At 43.9% G+C, this 9,058-nt stretch overlaps 1 long non-coding RNA gene across 6 annotated transcripts; it reads left to right on the forward strand.

Annotated features, from left to right (window-relative positions):
• Positions 1-4,145: 4,145 nt before the first annotated feature.
• On the forward strand, positions 4,146-7,245 carry LOC123448454. 6 transcript variants are annotated; one of them, XR_006631774.1, is made up of 4 exons: positions 4,146-4,435; positions 4,604-6,347; positions 6,600-6,718; positions 7,045-7,245. It is a non-coding gene; the product is annotated as an uncharacterized LOC123448454 (long non-coding RNA). The 6 variants fall into 6 exon arrangements; XR_006631775.1 differs by having other exon boundaries at positions 4,147-4,435; positions 5,421-6,347; XR_006631776.1 differs by lacking the exon at positions 4,146-4,435 and having other exon boundaries at positions 4,448-4,821; positions 5,421-6,347.
• The last annotated feature ends 1,813 nt before the right edge of the window (positions 7,246-9,058 follow it).

The raw sequence follows: 9,058 nt of genomic DNA on the forward strand, positions 1-9,058 counted from the left end.
CAGTTTGATGAGAAATGAACTTGAAAGTTCTCGGTGTGATGTCGACATTTAGGTTTGGTCCCGATCTTCTATGTTTGATGTTTGTTGTAACTTACTTGTCCAGTTTTCTGTTAGGTTGGTGTGTTCTGTCGTCGTAGTTGCAAAGACAGTAAGGTGGCAGTGCTGGTTAGAGGTTCTACAACGTATGCATGTTTGTAATAAGCTGTCTGGACCCATGATATTTGGCGGCCAACACTCTTTGTACTAATTCCATGCCAAATGAAATTGGGAGTGATGCTTCTTAATTCGAAAATAGATAAATAAATGCATAAAGGGATCAGAAATCCATACAAAACCCTTGATCAATATGTCCCATGAATTTCAGCTCTGAATAAATTTCATCCGCAACGTGTAATAGACAGTAGCTTGTTGAGGTACTTAATGACTCAAACGGGGAGAAAATAAATCAGTTCCCAAGCATATATCTTTGAAAGGCATGTTATGTATTACAGAGATACAAAACCAAGCTTGTAGTAACTTTTAGAACACATGCATGAACAATGGACAAAAAGTAAAATAACCTGCTGCTCTAGAAGTAGAACGTTGTTGTCACCCTCAAATGTAGACTGGACATCAGTTTTGGCTTTGAAAGCTCAGTCTTCAATTCTTGATCACCGCAAGCCTCACGATACTACTGATAAAAGTGAAAGAAAATCCATTGAGAACTACTGATCCAAGTGTAGAAAAAGATATACTTGATTATTTTAACATATTCGCAGTACATGAATTGTGGTCATATTATGCGAGGTTACTGCAGCTTTCAGAGCACTTATCACTTAACTAATTTAAGGTGTTCTCTTCACGTTTATATTTTCCTGGATGCATAAAGGTTATATAAGTAATGTTCTGGCTGAAATTGCACTTCTCCTATTGGCTTCACCTACATTTTTTTGAGAAAGTTCTTTCCCAGTTTCTCTCCTCTCTAATTTGTTTATACATTATGCTGCAAATTCCTTGATTATTCTTTGCTGCAAAATCTCAGGCTCACTTAGTAGAGAGGACACCAGAGGTGAAATTTAATTGTAAGAGGATTTGAGAAAACCTGTTTATAGTGGTATTTAATCAATCTGCTTTGTTTCTTCTATGGATTTATAGCATGAAGAATCAATATGAGAAAATAGATATAACAAAATACCATGATTTCTTTGGCGAATGAATGTTTGCAAAATGCAGTCGACATCATGTACTTAAGAGTATACTTAAGAGTTTTAATACATAGGGTATCATGAGACAATGTTATACTTAAGAGTTTTAATACCTACTACATAGATCACGCCAAGGATCTGAAAAATATTACTGGAGAAGGGCAGAAGATGCACATGAAAATCCAGCATGATTGCTCAAGCAGTTCGTATTCGTATATATATACACAATTTAGTTTATACATTTGGTAGGAGGATCGATGCACCTGCGTGATTGCTCAAGCAACAACAATGCAGGAGGTAAGAAATAGGCTGATGTGCTTCGTGAATTTTCCTCTCCTGTGTGCTGTTATGACCATGATTACACACTACTATAACCTGAGTTTTCATGCATCAGTATGACAAAAACCAAATATTGTTCAATGGCCTACTAAATGCAGTTGTTTTTGTCCAAATGCATGTCAATTGATTGACGACAGGCAAGTTGTGCGAACCTGAAGAAAGTGCGTCTGCTCGTGGTTGAATTGCAAGGAAGTTGTCGAGTTTGGTGCGTCCGTCCCGAGCAGGGGACGTGCAAGCAGGCATGTCAGCGTCCCAGCGTGGAGGGTGGCCTCGTTTGGCCGGCGTGGAGCATGCATGGAGTTCGACCCAGCCGGCAGCCCCAAGCTGGCAATGGGCTAGGCTGACCGGCACGCGGCGGTTGGTGACGTTGGCAACCATCGGGATGTGAGTGGCAATGGCGAGGACCTCAACCAATTGTCTGGCAAACCCATCGAGCTAGGGGATGTGGGGCTTCCTCCGGCGGCGGCCGACGAGATCCATGACGGCCAAGGAAGGGAGAGTAGCGACTCTAAGAAACACAAGATCCACGAAGGCGCAATAAGGGAGAGGAGGAGCACGAGCAGCGTGAGATCCATGACGATTTGGGGAAGGAAGAAACACAAGATCCACGAAGGCGCAATAAGGGAGAGGAGGAGCACGAGCAGCGTGAGATCCATGACGATTTGGGGAAGGAGAGGAGGAAAACCATGGATGTGACTGAGACCTCGACGACGGCGATGGCCGATCTTGGCAGTGGTGCCCGACGGTGACCTGGAGCTCCGCAACGAAGCTGGTGGCGCCTCCTCTAGGACCTCAGTGTCGTCTCATCGGTGATGGCGGCTAAGGCACGTAGAGAATAGATCGGTGGTGGCGAACGGATCCGCGGCTGGAGCGTGGTTCCAGTCGTGCGTGGGCTTGCTTTGTTCTGGGCAGTTTTTTTTTCTGTTGGCGATCGTAGGAGTGGGTCACAAATGAAGGAGGTGGTTCCTTATCTCTGGTCCGCTTGCTTCTCTGGTTTATTTACTCGCCACTGGTTTTCGGAGGGATTAAAAAAATCGGGGAAAGGAGGTGGGTGGGGAAAGTATCGACAGGAGGTGGGATCGCTGGGAGGTCGAACCATAAGCAAGGTTGAACCATAAGCGAGGTTCAATGGCCTACTAAATGCAGTTGTTTTTGTCCAAATGCATGTCAATTGATTGACGACAGGCAAGTTGTGCGAACCTGAAGAAAGTGCGTCTGCTCGTGGTTGAATTGCAAGGAAGTTGTCGAGTTTGGTGCGTCCGTCCCGAGCAGGGGACGTGCAAGCAGGCATGTCAGCGTCCCAGCGTGGAGGGTGGCCTCGTTTGGCCGGCGTGGAGCATGCATGGAGTTCGACCCAGCCGGCAGCCCCAAGCTGGCAATGGGCTAGGCTGACCGGCACGCGGCGGTTGGTGACGTTGGCAACCATCGGGATGTGAGTGGCAATGGCGAGGACCTCAACCAATTGTCTGGCAAACCCATCGAGCTAGGGGATGTGGGGCTTCCTCCGGCGGCGGCCGACGAGATCCATGACGGCCAAGGAAGGGAGAGTAGCGACTCTAAGAAACACAAGATCCACGAAGGCGCAATAAGGGAGAGGAGGAGCACGAGCAGCGTGAGATCCATGACGATTTGGGGAAGGAAGAAACACAAGATCCACGAAGGCGCAATAAGGGAGAGGAGGAGCACGAGCAGCGTGAGATCCATGACGATTTGGGGAAGGAGAGGAGGAAAACCATGGATGTGACTGAGACCTCGACGGCGGCGATGGCCGATCTTGGCAGTGGTGCCCGACGGTGACCTGGAGCTCCACAACGAAGCTGGTGGCGCCTCCTCCAGGACCTCAGCGCCGTCTCATCGGTGATGGCGACTAGGGCACATAGAGAATAGATCGGTGGCGGCGAACGGATCCGCGGTTGGAGCGTGGTTCCAGTCGTGCGTGGACTTGCTTTGTTCTGGGCAGTTGTTTTTTTCTGTTGGCGATCGTAGGAGTTGGTCACGAATGAAGGAGGTGGTTCCTTATCTCTGGTCTGCTTGCTTCTCTGGTTTATTTACTCTTCACTGGTTTTCGGAGGGATTAAAAAAAATCGGTGAAAGGACGTGGGTGGGGAAAGTATCGATAGGAGGTGGGATCGCTGGGAGGTCGAACCATAAGCGAGGTTGAACCATCACGACGGCACATCCTGCTTTAATAGTAGAGAGATAAGACATAAAAATAAAACATGCGGCTGCACCAACGGATATAAGGGTGATACATCTAGGCGTTATCTTCGTCGTCATCGTCCTCTTTGCTACACCACCGATTAAGATGGGCAATGGAGGCCAAAACCATCACACGGTTTATCTCTATCTTTATTATTAAAAGCACGAGAGGGCAGATCCAACTCTCAATCTAAACCGTTTAATTACATCATCAAGGATCTAAAGCGTTGTTAACGAAACTGACAGTTTTCGTTAACGCTAATTGCCCACCCCACGTATCCTACCTCGCCCCTCCTCCCCACGCTCGCCTGCCTCGCCCCGGTCGCCCTCCTCCCCTCGCTCGCCTGCGTCGCCCCGGTCGCCTGCCTCGCCCCGGTCGCCCTCCTCCCCTCGCTCGCCTCCGTCGCCCCGGTCGCCCGCCTCCCCCCGCTCGCCGCGCCGAGCCGCTCGCCCCGCCTCCTCCCGTTCGTCGTGTCGGCCGCCGCGTTGCTATCCAGGCGCTACCTGCTGCGGAAGAAGCCCACCGGGCGCCATCCTCTAGTCCGCCCACGCCATCTTCAGTCTTCCATCGGCGCCGACGGCAATAGCCGAAGCGGAGCAGCGCACGAGTTCCTGGCTGACCTGCCGCGCGACGAGGCAGTCGTGGCCGGGCCAGGCAGTCCCGACACCTAGGATTCGCACGCCGTGGTCGACTCCTGCCTCAAACATCAAAGGTTAGTATTACTTTGCAATTCACCCCCTCCAAAAAACAATCAATGGAAGATAAAAATAGTAAAGGATAGAAGATTTTCAAATCAGTTACAAAAACTACACAATGAAAAGATAAAAATATACAACTGAATTTCATCACCTTGAATGTCGGTTCTGTGTTTACATCGCAGCATGAAAGATTCCATCGATGGATCCCCTATGTTCTGCTTAGAGCTGTAGATGACTTCGATTCCAACACGAATCGATCTTTCTTCCTTACAAAAAAGATTTGATGAAGTTTGGGCGAGCGAGGGGCCGTGCACTGCAACGGGAAAAAATGACTTGAATGGAATTGTAGCACAATACTTAGCAAGATAACTCTTAGGAGATTGCATTTTCTATTATTCAGGTAAACTTAGCAAATTTACTGAAACCAAACAGTAGAGTGCTTATTATTAAATTACATAGAGGTATTAAACTTGACACAAGAAGGGCAGACATAAGCCTATACCTCAAAACTGCAAAATTTCTCCATTATCTTTTCTTGCAGCTATTTAGTACCCTATGAATGGCAGTAAAAGAGAATATACCACCACAAAAAATGCTGAAATAGTAGTAACAGAAAGGACGTGCTCTAATGTGCTAGAATTAGTTAGTTATTACATACCACAAGAGGCCAACCAGTGACAACGAATACATCCAGTGAGTACCATCAATTGTTGAAAATGCGTGTGCTTCTTGGATGTCAAGACCGAGCTCGCCAAGCAAACAAGTCAGTTGTAAATGTATAAGTGACAGTATAAGAATTGAACCAGACACTGAGTAGTGGATCTGGTCTCAATGTACTTTACACTGAAGTTCAAGTGATTTCAGTACAATGACATTAATTTTGATGCGTGTTAGAGAAAAGGTGATTCCAGTAATTCGCATAAATTTTTGAAAATGTGTTTGTTAGAAGCTTGTATATCATACATGGATTGGACAACATACATGATTATCTCCTTTCAGACTGTTCTGGGTTTCTAGATCAGAAGGAATTGGTTCTTGATAGCCCTTCGGGTCTCAGAGAATTCAGAAGAAGTTCTTACAACAGTCGTTACTGGATAAATCATGTATGATGCCATACTTGCACCCTCATTTGCAGCTTATTTCAGGTTGTTGCTCAATCAGGTGAGTTTGTCTTTTCTGCTTTTCAGTTCACATCTGTTGGCATGAATTTACCCGTGCACTTGGTACTAGCACTGATGATAATTTGGACCTGTCACTGTCAGACGGGGAAAGATATGCCCATTAGTAGTGCATCTTTATTAAGTTTGAGGAGAAAGAGTAATTAATTCATCTTGTGGCATGCGTCCACACTTGTTAACAAATTAACCCTTTTTAATTTGTGTCTTAAAAGTACTTTTGTTAACATTTGCAACCGAAGATATGATCTACTTTTGCTAATAGTGGTAAAAAAAGAGGATCCAGATTTCCAGATTCTATGTTGTACAGAATTATTCTTTGCCAACAATAATTTTGCTAAGTTGCTCTTGCCTCTCAGTGTTATTAGTATGAATATTCTATGCAGCTGAACTTATTTGCTAGAGAGAATTAGAAACACAAGGATTGATTACTGATGAAAGAACCACACATAGATATATGTTTTCTCCATTGGCCAGCAATTCAACTGCATGTTTTAGGAACCACAAATAGCTTTGGGTAATATTATCTTCAGAAACCCTGCCCTGCCGCCCCTCTGGTCCTTATCACCATCGCGCTCCTGCGCACAGGCGTCTCCCCGCTGCCTCGGCGCCTTCCGTAGCAGGTTAGGGCGGAGCTGAGAATGAGGCATCCGCACACCACTATTCCTCCCTTTGAGCGCCGTTGATGTGCCCCTGATTATCTCCGCCAAGTTTAGCCGCCAACTTCACTGGAAGCTCCACGATGATCCAGGTAATCCCCAAACAAACCATTGTCTGCTCACGATTTCAGAAGAGAAGCGGCTGAGCGTATTCATATGATGAGTAAGAAGATAAATTTGTGTGGTTTAGTCACCGGATCAACCGTTAGCTTCCCCGATGGTGTTGTTAGTTTATTACTACACCTGAAATTACATCTCAGCTAAAAGCTTCCATCACAGTCATGCCGACCTCACCAAGCTACATTTTCTGAGTAGTTTCCATACACTAACTCTTGGAGTTACAGGTGCCTTCAAGGACAAGCTCAGCGACCTCGACGCTGCACAAGGTGAACGAGCACGGGAAGCCGCTGGCCAGCGAGCAGGAGAAGCTCACCGCGGAGGCTGATTTCAAAATTTCAGATAGGTAGGTAGATGGATGAGAATGAGATACCTTTTTCATTTTTCGCCCATTTATCAAGATCGGCCGATCACGAAGGCATGTAGTTGTTCATAATTAATATTGGAAGTGCAAGCATTCTCATATATATAATAGAAAATTTTGGTAATCCGCTCAGGGAGTGATTTTCTCTAATTCATGGTAGTGCCCACATGGCTGTAATCGCCTAAAGATTCAGCGGTTCGCTCTCACTAATTTAGGGCAAACACCCGCATCGTGATGATAGCAGTCACTGTGTGGATATGAGGCCAGTTGCATTATTTCTAGCCTCATATTTTTGTTTATTGTTGTAGAATGGGGAAGGATGCCGAAGATGTAGGGGACCATTCAAGGGAAGAGAAGATGCGCGTTTTTCCTTCCTAACCATTTGAGTAGTGTTGTGTGCAATTTATGCTTGTTTTGAAAATTTGGTTGTAAATGTTGAATTTATCTCCAATCATCTGTTGTTCTGTAATTTCTACAAACTTTCATATTTTCGCATGAATTTTTTAAAATGTGTCTGTTAGAAGCTTGTATATCATACATGGATTGGAGAACATACATGATTATCTCCTTTCAGACTGTTCGGGGTTTCTAGATCAGAAGGAATTGGTTCTTGATAGCCCTTCGGGTCTCAGAGAATTCAGAAGAAGTTCTTACAACAGTCGTTACTGGATAAATCATGTATGATGCCATACTTGCACCCTCATTTGCAGCTTGTTTCAGGTTGTTGCTCAATCAGGTGAGTTTGTCTTTTCTGCTTTTCAGTTCACATCTATTGGCATGAATTTACCCGTGCACTTGGTACTAGCACTGATGATAATTTGGACCTGCCAGTGTCAGACGGGGAAAGATATGCCCATTAGTAGTGCATCTTTATTAAGTTTGAGGAGAAAGAGTAATTAATTCATCTTGTGGCATGCGTCCACACTTGTTAACAAATTAACCCTTTTTAATTTGTGTCTTAAAAGTACTTTGTTAACATTTGCAACCCAAGATATGATCTACTTTTGCTAATAGTGGTAAAAATAGAGGATCCAGATTTCCAGATTCTATGTTGTACAGAATTATTCTTTGCCAACAATAATTTTGCTAAGTTGCTCTTGCCTCTCAGTGTTATTAGTATGAATATTCTATGCAGCTGAACTTATTTGCTAGAGAGATTTAGAAACACAAGGACTGATTACTGATGAAAGAACCACACATAGATATATGTTTTCTCCATTGGCCAGCAATTCAGCTTCATGTTTTAGGAACCACAAATAGCTTTGGGTAATATTATCTTGAGAACTGAAATAAACATTTTATGTCACATTTATTTAAAACTTTTTGCATTAATAGTGCAATAGACGTGTAATGCATAGATATATTTTTCTATGTTTCTATGTTCATTTCCCACGAGACTTAGAAAAATGATTATACTAGACAAGTAGTCATTGTTACTTTGATTCAGAATGAGAAACATTAATTTTTGCTGAATCATTGGTGCATTAGTTGACACCAAACCATTCAAAGGTATTGTACCTCATGATTGGTGAAGATGGCATATTTGAAACATGGTGACGAACAAAGGTTTATAATGCAGGCACCTCTGATTTCTTAAGTTCTTAACAATTTAATGATCGATCATTACTATTCTCATCATTATTATATATAAGAATACAAGGCCCTTCGGTTTTCTACTACCTCGACGGTAAATGAGATGACCAGGTAATACGTGAAGAAGCAGATAATTGATCATACAATGTAACAAATTGTGTTGGCCGATGTACTTTGCTGGCTCAGACGAGGACCTTTATATGCACAACACAATATTTTGTGACAGTAGTCTTTTTAAGCAAAATGACCCTATGAACATCCTTATCATTAGTTGTTTCCTCATAGTGGGAACTTCCTGTTGAGAAAAACTGGAGCATCAGGTAGCTATCGCACACATCTTTTCGAGAACAAGAACACATTTATTTATATATTTCTCTTATTTTCTGTTTGTGATTGCAGAAAAGAGTCTAGATACTAGAGATTTGAGCTGAAGCACACGCCTTTCCTCTTGGAATTGATTTAGAACCCCAAGGAGGAGTTCCTATCATCAATGCTAGATGTACAGTCAAATGCATATGGTTGTGAGCTTTTCTCTCCAAACACCCTACAAATAATAGATGTTATTTTGTACTCTTAACAAGTCTCGCCCATATGGTAGTTGTCTTTATAAAGCACCCTGTGATATTCTATAAAGTAAGGTCGTCATGTAGGAAAATGGAGCGCCCCATTTTGGTCATTCTCTACTCACGTGTTTATTGCGGTGTTGTCCTTTCTTATCTTTCAATAAAG

The sequence above is a fragment of the Hordeum vulgare genome, chromosome 4H, assembly GCF_904849725.1.
Source record: "Hordeum vulgare subsp. vulgare chromosome 4H, MorexV3_pseudomolecules_assembly, whole genome shotgun sequence".
In the NCBI taxonomy this organism is placed as follows: Eukaryota; Viridiplantae; Streptophyta; class Magnoliopsida; order Poales; family Poaceae; genus Hordeum; species Hordeum vulgare.